Below are 13,898 nucleotides of genomic sequence, written 5' to 3' on the forward strand. Positions count from 1 at the left end.
GTTGTTTCTTAACAACTGTCAGCACCCTTCACAAGCTACACTTCCCAGGATTCTTTGAGAGAAGCCATGACTGTTTAAAGTGGAATGATATTTTATTATTATTATTATTATTATTATTATTTATTAAATTTATATACCGCCCGACTAGCAATAGCTCTCTGGGCGGTGAACATAAAATAGTATAAAAATACAATGAATAACAAAATCATATTAAAATACAATCAACAATACAATAAACACTATTAAAATTAGATCAATGTAACTTAAAATGCTTCAGAGAATAGGAAGGTTTTGACCTGGCGCCGGAAGGAAAGCAGAGTCGGCGCCAGGCGTACTTCCTCAGGGAGACTGTTCCATAGTTCGGGGGCCACCACTGAGAAGGCCCTAGATCTTGTCATCACCCTCCGGGCCTCCCTGTGAGTTGGAACCCGGAGGAGGGCCTTCGTAGCAGAACGTAGTGCACGGGCCGGTTCATATCGGAAGAGGCGTTCCGCAAGGTATCGTGGTCCCGCACCGTATAAGGCTTTATAGGTTAATACCAACACTTTGAATCTAGCCCGGAAACATATTGGCAACCAGTGCAAGCTGGCCAGAACAGGTGTTATATGCTCGGACCGCTTGGTCCTTGTCAGCAATCTGGCCGCCGCATTTTGCACTAGTTGTAGCTTCCGAACTGTCTTCAAAGGTAGCCCTACGTAAAGCGCATTACAGTAATCCAAACGTGAGGTTACCAGAGCATGTACCACTGATGTAAGGTCCTCTTTACTCAAATAGGGACGTAGCTGGGCTACCAACCGAAGTTGGTAAAACGCATTCCTAACCACCGAGGCTACTTGAGCCTCAAGTGACAGGGAAGAGTCTAAAAAGACTCCCAGACTACGAACCCAGTCCTTTAGGGGGAGTGTAACCCCGTCCAGGACAGGGTATATAACCACCATCCGATCAGAGAACCCGTCCACCAACAGCATCTCAGTCTTGTCTGGATTGAGCTTCAGTTTGTTAACTCTCATCCAGTCCATTGTCGAGGCCAGGCAACGGTTCAGCAAATCGACAGCCTCACCTGAAGAAGATGAAAAGGAGAAGTAGAGCTGCGTGTCATCAGCATACTGATGACAACGCACTCCAAAACTCCTGATGACCTCTCCCAACGGCTTCATGTAGATATTAAAAAGCAGGGGGGACAAAACTGACCCCTGCGGGACCCCATATTGGAGAGCCCGCGGTGTCGAGCAATGTTCCCCAAGCACTACCTTCTGGAGACGACCCGCCAAGTAGGAGCAGAACCACTGCCAAGCAGTACCTCCAACTCCCAACTCCGTGAGCCTCTCCAGAAGGATACCATGGTCGATGGTATCAAAAGCCGCTGAGAGATCAAGGAGAATCAACAGAGTTACACTCCCTCTGTCTCTTTCCCGACATAGGTCATCGTACAGGGCGACCAAGGCTGTCTCAGTGCCAAAACCGGGCCTAAAACCCGATTGAAATGGATCTAGATAATCAGTTTCATCCAATTTTATAGATTTCTAAGCAACATGAACAGATTGGAATTGCAGCATTAGTTGTTGTGGTGGTTGTTTAAAAAAGGAATAAAGACAATACATTTACCTCACAGATCTGGGAGCTGCCATGATATGCGTTTGTCAGTAGATCAGAGCAAATATATGGAAGGGCATCTCTGTAAGGAAATAAGCACAAAAAAGAGGGATTTATATACATTGTTGTTATTTATATATGTAGTTACATAGCAGCAGGAGCACCCTGGCTTGCCAAACTTCTACATCCAGATCCTGTGAAAAAGTAGGACAATATGATGAGAAAATTGGGTTCAGCCCATACGATTAGATTGTTAAAATCAGATTGTTTCAGCAGCAGATCATCCTCCCCAGCCTCCAATCCACTGTGGGAGCATAGTTGTACTGTGCAGGACCACTCTGGTGGGGAGAAGATGAGGCAATATATAAGTCCTTTTGGCCCACAAGAAATCTGATGGCAGCACTGAAAAGCAACACTTGCCAAAACAGTTAATAGTGAAAATTAAAGAGTGTTGAGTGTTGAATGGTGATTCATGTTGTGAGATGCAGCCCTGTGGCAGAAAGTGACGCATGAGCTTCTCATGTTGTGATCAATGAGATTCTCACCAGGAGATTCAAGCTGTCAACTCTTACAAGCTTGCAGCTTCGCAACATTGCCCTTTGCAGAATGCCAAATACTCCATTAACCGTCATTCACTTTTAGCAATCTAGGGTTTGGAGATGCATCAGGGTTTGTTTACTTGACGACTTCCCAGGAGGATCCCTCTGCCTGTGCAGCCTCTGAGACGGGCTCCCGTCTTGGATGAAACTTTTTCAGTTTTGAATCCAGTCAGAAGGTTTTTTTTTTTACTGGGGATAATTTCTTCCAGATAAGGAAGAAACGTGAGATCTCCCACACAGCTTTGTTGTGTTTGTTGGAGACTGGAATTCGTCAGAATTGTCTGTGAAAGAAGGTCTTCCAGCAGCTCGGACGGAGCGAGGATTTCTAGCTAGCTCAGCTGAATAAGTGACCCGTTTTTTTTTCTTTAAAGAAAAACGGACTAACAGGCAAGCATCCTCCTGTCTACGCTCATTATTTTGATATCTATACAGCTAAAGAGATTTGTCAAAGAACCAGCAATTAAGAAAACCTGGGTGAGCCAAAACTTTCTCTTTTACTCACGGAACTAAGGGGGAAGAAAATAAAAATAGCCTATCTTTTTTTTATTGCAAAAAGCTGACATGGAAATTAGCATTATAAAGATTACAACGGATGAGGGGTTTCTGATTGGAAGAGAAAAGAAAAATCTTTTTGATTTATAAGACTTTTATGTAATATATGTCTGGGACTATTTTTTCTGGTTTACTTTTTTTTTTTGATGAATCTGCTCATTCTTTCTGCTACTAGTTATTTGGACGCTGTGAACTAAAGCTGTTTTTGCACTTCTGGGCATATAAGAGATAAGGGCTGTCTAGAGTGTGACGTCAGTTGGTCTGAAAGATTAACTCCTTTGTAACTGGATAAAGAAATAAACTGCTCTTTGCTTGGGACATTGAAAATTGAAGGAGTTTTGTTCCTTTGGTTTTAAGAATGACAATTAAGAAGATTATGGATGTACAAGAAGGGACTTTATCTTTAGACATGTTTCAGGAAATAATGAATGGGATTAATTCAATAAAACAAGAACTGAGAAATAATAGACAAGCGTGGAGAATTGAATTTGACGAAATGAGACAGGAGCTGAAAGAAATTCAGGATTCTATGAGAAAGGAGAATAAAGATAGATCTGGAAAACCAAAAAAGGATGAAAGAAAAATTAAAGGCAAGGTTCAAACTATGGAGATTGGATTAAATATGGACATGGAAAAAGATTTGGATTTCCTGGCTGTGATGGATCCTGGAGACAAATATTACGGTTTGGAACTCAGTGCTGTCCCTGAAGGAATTGATGAAGAGATTGGAGATAAAGATATTATCGGTTCGAAAAAATTCCTGGACTGGAAGGATTTGATGGAACTTGAAATGGAGAAAGTTAACAGAATTAATTCCTGTTTTGTGTCAATGGAAAAATCTTCAAGAGATGTGCTAGTGTATTCTGTAAAAAAGAGGAACAGAGATGCGGCTTTGCAACAATACTTCAGTGATATGTTCGGAATTGATGGCAAGGAAATATCTGTGATAAAGGAAATTCCTATCAGACTCTTATTATATGACTATGACAGCAAGATTATTGGGTGCGTAAAGATGGAAGATGGAAGATGGAACCAACACAGATAATGGAAGAAGAGCGATTTGAAATTACTGGACTTAATATACTTGATGAGTTGGATTAATTGACATGTTTATCTAGAAAAAAAATTGATGGACATATATCTCAAGGATTGGAAACTTCTCTTTGACTTTTTGTGGAAGAATAAAATGATATCATGTTAATGAGATTTGATACCAGTGAAGATAACCGCTGGAGGAAGGTGATTTTATAATCTATTAAGAGACAGGCTTGTTATATATTATAGACTTATAGCTGAACTACGACAAATCGGAAGTCAATATTTTAATATTTTTTTCTTTTTTTATTGTATTAGTTATTGATTTGTGTTTTTTCTTTTTGTATTGTTTTGGTTTTGAAAATTTGAATAAAAATTAATTGAAAAAAAAAGGGTTTGTTTACTTGACACATTTGTATGAGATTATTTGATTTTATATTCATAACAACCCTGTGAGGTAGGTTAGGCTGCCTTGTCCAAGACATTTCTCTGGTCTGAGCCTAACCATCTATTGGCTACATCACAGCGATTGTCAAGATGCATGCCAACAGCCTCATAGCTAATAATGTAATTGTTCTGTTCATTTGCCCAGTCCTTTTCAGCAGGAAGCATTTGTGCTTCAATGGCACATGACATACTTAAAATAATACCAGCCAATTATTTCCTATTTTGCCATTTTGATATACCAATTTAAAGTGCTGGCATTAAACTTTAAATTATTTATTACTTATCTTAATTTGGGGAGATTGATATACACCCTGTTCACTATAAACAGCCACAAGGCGGGGCATAAATCCCCCCCCAAAAAAATTACAAATCATACACCGCCCAAAATAAATAAACAAATAAATATAAGAATAAAACGACACCCACACCCAGTTCCATGTACAGAAGCTGACTGAACTGACAGTTAAATCTTACTTCAACACTGACGATGGGATAGCATCCTCCAATACATATGACGGCAATAGGCTAGGTAGGGGTTTGTTTTGGTACATATAATTCTGAGCTCCAACAGAAGGGAATGGCTAAGGGACTCAAGAGAAATGGCTTGGGAGGGAGTAAGATTGCAGACAAGTCTGTGCCTGCTCCCTGCATGAAATTTGAATCACCTGTGTCATGTGACATCAGGTGATTAACAGGTGGGTGGCCCAGCCCACTATCAAAAATGGCCCATGGAGGGTGGGCCAGTTTTGGAGCTGTCCCTCCGGCTAAAATGAGGTTCCCCATTCCTGTTTTGTAGCACAGTCCTATCCTAATCCCAGTGGTATCCTATTGTGTTATGTCAAAGCCCTGTTCTAAGGATAAAATCACAGTCAGGACCAGCCCTGCCATTAGGCGGCACAGAATGGATCAACTCAGGCTGCAGATTTTGGAACAGTACGTGTGTGCGTATCTATAAAGATAGACAGAAAAGAGTTGAAGGTATACATGTAAGTGTAAGAAGAAAGATGTTGGGCTAAAAACAACGCCACAAGAATAGTATCAACTGGGAAAGAAACATTAAATGCTTTAATAAGAGTGGAAGAAAATAAAACAAGGGCAGGTCAAGGTAAAGTGTTCTGCCCCTACCTATAAGAGCATTATGAAACTTCAAACTGCTGACACATCTCTTTTGGTTTTTCAAAGAGAAAGAGAGCACCACATTCCATAAGTTAAAAGTTAACTGGTGTGACTGGTCAGCAATTTCTCTGTGCTCAATGGGCAATCTGAAGTTGCTGAATAACTCATAGTCCTAAAAGGTTTCTCTATTCAGTCAATTTTATATATATATAAAATTCTATATATACACAGCAGTGGCTTTCATAAACAATGAACAAATGGCCACATTGGCTGATTTTCTACAGCATTGCAAAGCTGCACTACTGATAATATCAATATGGAAAAAGGTATTCAGATGCTGCCATCTTCTGTCACTTAGTTATCGGTTATTCTATCCAAGAGTGTTACATTTTTTAAAAAACAAAGAGTGCTACAATTTAAAAAGAACACCAAACCATTTTGCCCTTTACTTAGGTATATTCAGTTTCAATATATTTTAAAATGATTTCTACAGTAACAATAGGAGGACTACTGGAAAATTAGATTCCCTTAAGGAGCGGCATCTGGCCAACCAGTACACGGAACGAATACTGGCTATCCATTTTCCTTCCAAGAGGAGAAAACTATAGGAACATTTGCCTGGTTTTCCCATAGAAAAGCCATCTCCAGCTGTTCTATCCCTGTGTGAAAATCTTCCCTGGGCCCAGAGGCCCTCCACACCATCATCGAGGAGGGCTCCAGTCATGTCTGGAGCCTTCCCCTCAAATTGACACAACTTGTTCTCCTCCCATCCAAAAGAACATCCTTCCCCCTTCAACAGCTTCCCTCTTTCATTTCCATGGATAGCCACTAATAAGCCCATCCATCTCTTGGAACACCATAACCATGCAGGAGCCAACATATCCTTTGACTGCCTCTGGATAGGATACTTGCTCCCTCCTCCTCACCCTTCCAACATCCCACATACATCAACTGGTTTTAAGTTGCAGTTGTTTTGGTCTTCATCTTTCACTGTCTGGGAAAGCTTTGCCACTCCCTGCCAAGTCAAGTCCTGTCCTGGGAGTGCCTCAACTGATAATACTGGCACTGTAATTCGAACCCCAATTGGGCAGAGGTTCAGCTTCATGGTGTGCCACTCATGGTGGCTGTGGCAGGAGGCAAGAGGCAGACAAATCAGGCCTAATGCTATCAAGTTAAGGCAGTGGGCCAGCCAGCAGATCCCAGGCCTGCTCAAAGCCCCCACATGCCCCATTTTGGGACTTTGAGCAGGCTGCCACCACTGGAGATCCCACTCCAGGAGCTTGGGCTGAAGGGAGGGGGCAGGCAAATTGGACCCAATGCCGGTTCAGCTCCTCCCTGTAATGCAGCATTTGTGTGCTTCCAGTGGCAGGAATCTCATTGGCTGGTGGAACTAGGGGCTCTGTGTTTAGTGGAGTGACGCTGGTATTCTGTGGGTGGAGGCCAGCAATGCTGGATGGGGCGGCACCTCTGCCCAATAATATCATCCATCCCTAAGATGGTTCAAAGTACATTTGGAGTGCAGTATTTTAGAGATTATCAGCCACATTCTACTAACAACTCCTGTCAGCACAAGGATACCCACTTGTGCAACAGGACTTCCCCACTATCCTCCCACTGTATTGTTGCCAAATCTGCTCCAGAGAGATGGGGGAACCCCTAGAACAGATTTAGGGGTCGTGCAGGGGGAGGAGAGGGAGAGAGCATTCCATTGCACAAAGAGACATCATTGCACTGACAGAATATTCTCCTTAGTGCCTCATTGGATACAACCCTATGTCCCTCAGGGATTGGTTAGAAAATCACTGCTGTATTTTCTTTTTATGCGACTGCTATTTATCTTCCTGCCAACTTGAATTTTTAAAACAATACTAAAAGTCAGTAGCCTGAAGATCACTAATATTCTGTCTAGAGAAGATCAGATCTTCCTCACCTGTCTTAGCTCTTCTCCCCTGCTATAAGGTGAGGAACTGGTGGTTACAGGCAGTCAACGTCCAGTCTAAAATCTGGTAGGAGTTTACTGATGGTGTTCCCCATCTCAAATAACTAAACAACACAAGTTTAGGATTTCTTCTTTGCCCAGACCTAGCTGGTTTTATAACAGGAGGTGATTAAAAAAAAAAGCTGTTCAACTCTTATGGACAGGATTTGTTTTTCAATTAATTAATGAAAACTGATTGTTCAATACCACAAGATCCTAAGGTAGTTCTATCATGCTGTCTTAAGAATTTGATCGATGGCATTGGTTTTGAAACAGATGCAATTTTACATTCAGCTGCCAAAATGTACATATCTGCAAACTGAAAATTTACACACACACACACACACACACCATGTACCAAGTATCTCCCATCTATATATACCATTTTATATATGTACTATCACCCCACTGTTTACAATTCCCCCCACACCATATATATGTGTAACTACAACTCAGGATTAATGCTTTATGCATCTGATGAAGAGAACTGTTGTCCATGGAAACTTATGCTGTAATAAATGTGTTAGATTTTAGGGTGTCACAAACTTTCATTGTTTTTGCTGCAAGAGACCAGCTCGTCACCCCAACAGATATTGGAAAAGGACAAGTGCCCCATTGATATCTAAATGACATGGGAGAATATGAATATCACAGTCTTATCTAAATTAACATACTATAGAATATGAAAATTGACAAATGAACATCAGATATAGATTTATCAAAAGATTGACAGTTTTTGCAGTGTTTTTGGAACAGACAAATACTGTTTTGGTGTAATCAACTATACACTTATTTTCCCCATCTTATAAACAGCTTTCTCTCACATTCAGACAATTCCAGTACCATTATTGTACCAGATCACTAGTTATTGTTATCTGTATAATGATAAATGTCTGCATGGGTATGTTTCATGTAGATAATGTCATTTTTTAACAATATATGAGTGTATGGTTGGATTTTAAGAATAATAATTTTTTTGAAAAAAGCGAAGCTGGAAGTAAAGCTTCTACTCTTGAGTAATTAGAATAGGGGTGGGAAACTGGATTTTGAGAGATGGGCAGGATCACCCACCTGTCAACAACCTGACGTCATTAAGATGTCAGGTGACATCATCTCATTTGAAGTCCATTTCCAAGCTGTTCTTCTGATCTCTTTCCCAAAGCTCAGCCAAAGAGGAGAAGCACATAAGGTAGAGGCTTGTCCACACTCGTTCCGGTACAGAATGGATGCAGGCATTAAGTTTACTGGCCTATTCTGTCCTCACCTGCTGCTTCTTCTGATGGAAGAGGGGAAGGGAAAAGTATGAGTAAGAGAAGGATAGTGTCTCTTCATCTGGCTTTTCTGCTCTCTTTGCTTGCAAATCTGAATTGGCAAACTTATGCCAGTTTAGGAGAATTCAGAGGCTAATCGTTGTTAATGATAAATATCTGACACTAAACAAAAATGGGCATGCTAAGCTGCTCCCAGGTGCTTGGCACACTTTTGTCTGAGCCTCTCCACACATCCTTTTCATTGTGCATTCATGAAGATTTGTATTCATGCGATTCCACTTTCAATACTGTTTGTGACGCCAAAAGTTTTGGGGCTTCATTTCCTGCTTCATTTCCTGTCAGTGCATATCCCCTAACTTCCTGCTAAAATTGTGAAACATTTTTATGTTCCAATTTATTTTTGTCCCACTTTTATTGTGCTATAACCCCTACAAAAATGTAGTCGTTTTGGAGAAGCATAACAGAACAAACTAAAGCAGAATAAATCCACCACTAAGGCACTATTATTGTGTCTAGAACATGTTGCAGAATATACCCATAATAAAACATCAGTCTCAAGGGAACCTCTGACTCATTAGTAGATTTCACAGGTTGATATTCATGGACCTTGCTGGAACATCCTCATATATTTGACTAGAAGGGGTTTTTTTAATCACTATCATACTCCCACCTCCAAAAAATTCAGGGAACTGTAGCGTAGCACATAGCTTGGAAAAGTTACTTTTTTGAACTACAACTCCCATCAGCCCAATCCAGTGGCCATGCTGGCTGGGGCTGATGGGAGTTGTAGTTCAAAAAAAGTAACTTTTCCAAGCTCTGGCGCCATAGCATAGTGTTGGGAATGCTTTGTTAGAGAATTCTAACAAATCTTTAGCTCCCCCTCATACAACTACAAGTTCTTCTAGATGGGAAAGTATTGTGGAATTGGTGCTACTCATGCACTCAAGTTTTTTTTAGAATACACAAAAGGTTTTCAACAAAATGCCAATATATACTCTTTTTTTTACAATTCATCTGGATTTACCACAAAACAAAATCTGATAAGCAAAAATAACCTGTAATGCACCTGCAGTCACTGATGGTGTGGAAGCTCATTAGCCTATGTCTATTTGCTCTTCACCTGGGCACAATCTTGAGCACAATTTTGTTTCTGACAGCCTGAATGATACAAGTGTGCTTATTCCTACCAATTGCTGCATGCTGAAGACACCGAATTTCAACAACGTGGTTAGGAGGAGCTGCTCTCTCAAGATCTCCACACAGAACATGCGGAGGATTACCTCAGAGGCTGTGATCACAGTACATATATTGGGCTTTTTAAAAACAAGGAGTAATACAGAAATCCTGCACAAGACCTCTTATATTGCTCTTGTGCAAGCTTTAGTCAACCAAATAAATATCTTGTATAACATTTTAGGATTAAAATGCTTTTAGAAAATCAAATTGAAATAGATATTGCCCCTCACCCACCAAAAAAGGCACATTTTACCCATTGTAAAACATGATAACTAAAGCAGTAACATTTCCTCTTGTACGTTTCCTGGGGGATTTTTTTCTTAAAAATGTGCATGCACAGCTATAGAAATACCTATGTACATGCCCCTAACATCTAAAGAGAGCAAAAGGAGGAATAGGAGTGATTGAGGGCAAGGACAAAATCACAACAGAGAAACCTCCAAATAAGTTCTACCCAAAGATGTGGATAACGAGTGGTAAAATAGCAATGAACAGTGCTTTTTTTGTGATGGTACTCACTGGTATGGAGTACCATCATGTCTGTTTTTGCTCCCATGGCAGCCATTTTGGGCTGCCACCCACAACACTTTTATCAAGATGTGACTACTGGCACTTCATTTTTTACCAAAACAAAAGCAAAAAACCACTGACAATGAACATCCATGACTGAAAAAATGGGAATGCATGGAAGGAGAAACTAACTAATGCTAAATATGCACACATGAAAAAGTCACACCTTTATAATCCATAGAGTGTAATACTGAAGCAGCATCAGAGTTTGTAACCACAAAACATTGATAAGAACATTCTGTTCTAAACACTTATTATAAGCAGGGCATGTCAGCATAGGCATTTACATGAGTTAACCCTGGTTCACATTAAAGGTTATATGGGGCGGGAGAGTAGAGGCCACATGAGCCCAAGGGCTCGCTACGGTATCCCTGTCACATATGAAACTAACATACCCTTGTGTAAACCGCCAATAGAACACAGGACAAATTTGTGCCAGCTCTTCATTAATGCTTGTTTTCGTTTTGGTTCATCCTGTGGAATTGATCCGTGATGGGATAATTGCCCCTTGAGGCTTCTGGGCATGTCTGATGACAGATCAGCAGTTCAAAGCAAAGGAAAAGAAATAATAGTGTCCCTAAACAATACAAGGGACCAGGCATTATGTGAATTAAAGAACGATCAGCCTGGTTACCTTCAGTTAAACTCCTTTCAGACTCCTCCCTTAGAACAATTCATTTAAAAGACCCAAATGCTATAAGTAGGTAGATGATAGATAGGACCAATTGGAAGTGTTGTCTCACGCATTTTATCATGTCTTCACTGTATTTTTCTTACGTGGCTGGCTGAGTCAGGAATTCCAATCTTCAGGGAGTGCCATTGTTTATGTAGCCAAAACAGCTCCACCCACACCCAAGAAGAAAGTAGAGCCAGGCTTGGGAAAACATCAGTGTTTGAAAATGTCAATTTTCAAACTTGGGGGAGGGAGGAACTGCTTTCAAGTCGATCTTGACTTATGGCGACCCTATGAATAGGCTTTTCATGGTAAGCGGTATTCAGAGGCTGTTTACCATTGCCTTCCTCTGAGGCTGAGAGGGAGTGACTGGCCTAAGATCACACAGTGTGCTTCATGGCTGTGTGGGGATTCGAATCCTGGTCTCCCAGGTCGTAGTCCAACACTCTAACCGCTACACCACCCTGGCTCTCGGGGGAGGGAACCTCCCCCCCCAAAGAACAGCCCAGTGAAGACAGTGTCATGTAATTAGTGGTCAGACTGACTGTTCAGGGGAAGAAACTCCTTCACACCACCACCAAAATTATGAGGGCATGGAATAGTTGGAATCTTGAAAAGCAGCACTCCACACTGCAACATTTTGTTGCAGGTTCCACTTGTTTGTATTATAAAATACTTTAGAAGAGGGATCATTGTTTCAATACTTAGCCCATTATTATGGTGAACAAAAGCTTAATAAAAAGGACAAGCATTCATAAGATGAAAGGAGAACATCTCAGTCATTCAAGAAGCAAATATTATTCTGTGTCAGATTTTATAATATGATTATAAGGCTGCCATAGGCTGCTGTGGGATACCTGACACTATGGTATTATAACAGAATAGTTTCAAACAGGGAGGGGGAGTAACTCAGTGGTAAAGCATGTGTTTGGCATGTATATGCTCCAAGGTAGTATTATTACTATTATTACTACTATTACTGTTACTATTATTTAAAAAGTCTTCCCTCCCTGGATGCTGTCTGCTCCCCACTGCTGCTGCAGACAACACCTCCCCATCGCTCCAAACAAGAGGGAAGGACTTTTGCTGAAGCAGCAGAATGTCTTTCAGGTGCACCATGGGCAGGTATCTGCCTATGAAACACATGGCACAGGCCGAAGGAGGCTGGGGGCAGAGCTACCAGGAAGAAGAGAGGATTACTATCCCCAACTCCTAGCGCAGATCCTGTCTCCTCACACTGCCACTGCTGCTGATGCCCTTGCTCAGAACAAGAGGCGAAGACTTTTCATGAAGCAAAAAGAAGCAAGGCTGCAATGAAAGGCTGTGTTGCGCATCTCCCTAATCTCCAAGCGGTGAGATTTCTGGGGTCCCTGCACTCATCCAGGGTTTGGTTTCCTTTGGGAAGAAGGTCAGCGGAGACTGCGGTGTCTTTATGAAATATGGTTTGTTTATTTACACACATTCCAACCTGAGCTTAGGATGGAGGGGTTCAAGGCATCAGCAGTCCAATATCCAACTTTTCCATCTGGGTTGCATGAGGCATCCTAAAGCCGTGGTGCAGAGGGATAGCCTCTCTGTCTGCCTCCAGCCCCAGCCATTCTCTAGACAATTCTAAAAACACTCAAAGAACAAACTTCTGCTAGCTGCCAGGAAGGGGGGGAGGCTCTCCTGAAGAGTTTCAAAGACAAAAGGATTCCCCTGGCTCATTCACCAGTTGCTGGGCACCTAATAGGCCCATTAACTACCTGGCCACGCTATTAGCTTAACAAAACAAACTCCAGCAGAGCCAGCACCTCACCCCAAGACATAGGATTCCAAATCAGAGGCTGGAAAGGGGACCCACAGGGATCATCCATTCTAACCCCATATTCATAACAGCTGGTTCACCCTTCCTTCCTGACAGCCGGCCTGCTTGATTTCTTTGCTACTGCTTCACTGCCACCTCCTTTAAAAAATTCTTATTTGTGAGGCTGCCCAGATCTCGCCTTCAGCCCAGACAGAGCCAAGAAGCAATGAGGAAGAGCAGAACTTGCTCCCCTCCATTTCTTAGGCTAAGTGTGAGCGCCAGCATCCCTCCTTTCTTCCACCTACACTCCACCCCCCCAACCTCTCTCTCCAAGACGCTGCAGAAGTTGAGGGCTTCTTCGCTCTCACATTCCTGAATGCATGCACGCCTGCAGATGCTTGCAGGAGGGTTTGTGTGTATGTGCATGCGTTGATCTATCTTCTCTCCGCTTTCATTCTCCAAGCGCACACTAACCAAGTAATCAGTTCTGATGATCATCCTAAGGCCTAAAAGCACTAACCCCCTCCTCAGTCTGTGCACCTTGTTGTCTGCAGTGCACAATCTATCATCCCCATCACCAATATATTGCTGCTTCTTGACTTTTTTTTTTTTTAAAAAAAAGCTCAGCAGGTTGGCTGAGGCTGGGATCCTGGAATTGTAGCAGAAATATATTTATTTATTATTGCATTTATATACCACCTTTCCTCCAAGTTGCTGAAAGTGGTGCACATGTCCCTCCCCCCTTTCATTTTATCCTTACACCAACCTGTGAGATAGGTCAGGCTTTGTGTTTGGTCCAAGGTCACCCAGTGGGCTTCATGGCTGGGTGGGGATTTGAACCTGGATCTTAGCCCAACACTGTAACCCACTGGTGTTGTGAGACAGGACTGTACCTCTTCAGACTGGGGGGGGGGAAGGGGATACGAATTTGATTGGATCTTTGCATTAAGAAAAGAAAGCAACACCTGCCCGTCTGCAGGGAGCTTTTAATGGAAAGGGATATTTGGACATATGATTTTGCCACGCACATTTTTTCAATTAA

At 41.8% G+C, this 13,898-nt stretch overlaps 1 protein-coding gene across 16 annotated transcripts in view; it reads right to left on the reverse strand.

Annotated features, from left to right (window-relative positions):
* Positions 1-13,898, reverse strand: part of SLC16A12 (solute carrier family 16 member 12) — a 90,939-nt gene that overhangs the window by 56,709 nt on the left and 20,332 nt on the right. For 15 of the 16 annotated variants that reach the window (XM_061635438.1, XM_061635433.1, XM_061635443.1 and 12 more), the window contains exon 2: positions 1,606-1,675. The gene's annotated coding sequence lies outside the window, so the exon portion shown is untranslated. Of the gene's footprint in view, positions 1-1,605; positions 1,676-8,391; positions 8,571-13,898 lie in introns of those variants that run through there. The other variant, XM_061635439.1, reaches the window with a different exon arrangement.

This window comes from Rhineura floridana, chromosome 7, assembly GCF_030035675.1.
Source record: "Rhineura floridana isolate rRhiFlo1 chromosome 7, rRhiFlo1.hap2, whole genome shotgun sequence".
Classification (NCBI taxonomy): Eukaryota; Metazoa; Chordata; class Lepidosauria; order Squamata; family Rhineuridae; genus Rhineura; species Rhineura floridana.